The following is a 1,576-nucleotide window of genomic DNA, read 5'->3' on the forward strand; positions in this document are numbered from 1 at the left end:
ACTCACCATAAAACAGAGAGGACCCAAATAAACAAAATCAGAAAAGCAAGAAGTGAAGTAACAACTGTCCCCACAGAGATACAAAGGATCATAAAAAAATTCTCTGAACAACTTTACTCCAATAAACTGGACAACCTTGACCAAATGGACATATTCCTAGAAAAATACAATCTTTCAAAACTCAATCAACAAGAATCAGAAAACCTGAATAGAACCATAACTATTGATGCAATACAAGCAGTAATTTAAAAAAATCCCAGCAAACAACAGCCCTGGTCCTGATAGCTTCACAGGGGAGTTTTACCAAACATTCAAAGAAGAACTAACTCCTATCTTCCCCAAATTATTCCCAAAAATTCAGAAAGAAAGAACACATCCAAGCTTTTTCTATGAGGCCAGCATTACCCTAATCCCAAAACCAGATAAAGACACTACAGAGAAAGAGAATTACAGACCAATATCCCTGATGAACATAGATGCTAAAATCCTCAACAAAATTCTAGGAAATCAAATCCAACAATACATTAGAAAGATCATACACCATGACCAAGTGGGATTTATTCCAGGGATGTAAGGCCGGTACAATATCTGTAAATCAATAAATGTGATACATCACATAAACAAACTGAAAGATAAAAACCACATGATCATATAAATAGATGCAGAAAAAGCATTCAACAAAATCCAACACCCTTTTTTGATAAAAAGCTCTCAACAAAGTGGGAATAAAGGGATCATACCTCAACATAATAAAAACCTTATATGACAAACCTACAGCCAGCATCATGCTCAATGGACAAAAGCTAAAACCATTTCCCATAAAGAACAGGAACAAGACAGGAATGCCCACTTTCACCACTCCTGTTTGACATAGTACTAGAAGTGCTAGCCATTGTGATCAGGCAAGAAGGAGAAATAAAAGGCATCCAAATTGGAAAGGAGAAAGTAAAACTGTCACTATTGACAGATGAGATGATACTCTACATAGAAAACCCTAAATATTCCACCGGAAAACTACTAGATTTAATGAATGAATTTGGCAACATAGCAGGATATAAAATTAATATCCAGAAATATATGGCATTTTTATACACAATAATGAGCACTCAGAAATGGAAACCAACCAAACAACCCATCTACCATTACAACAAAAAAATACTTCAGGATAAACTTAACCAAGGAGGTAAACAACCTGTACTTGGGAGAACTACAGGACATTGAAAAAAGATATAGAGAAACATATGCAGGTGGAAGAATATATCATGTTCATGGATTGGTAGAATCAACATCATTAAAATATCCATACTACCCACGGCAATGTACAGATTCAATTCAATCCCTATTAAAACACCAACAGCACATTTCACAGAGCGAGAGCAAATACTCCAAAATTTATATGAAATAAATAAAGACCCCGAATAGCCACAAAAATCTTGAGAAAGAAAAATAAAGTTGGAGGAATCACAATACCAGATTTCAAGCTACACTACAAAACTACTATTCTCTTGTGCCTAATACTGGCACAAGAACAGGCATATAGGCCAATGGAACAGAACAGAGAACCCAGAAATCAACC

This window comes from Myotis brandtii, unplaced genomic scaffold, assembly GCF_000412655.1.
Source record: "Myotis brandtii unplaced genomic scaffold, ASM41265v1 scaffold259, whole genome shotgun sequence".
In the NCBI taxonomy this organism is placed as follows: Eukaryota; Metazoa; Chordata; class Mammalia; order Chiroptera; family Vespertilionidae; genus Myotis; species Myotis brandtii.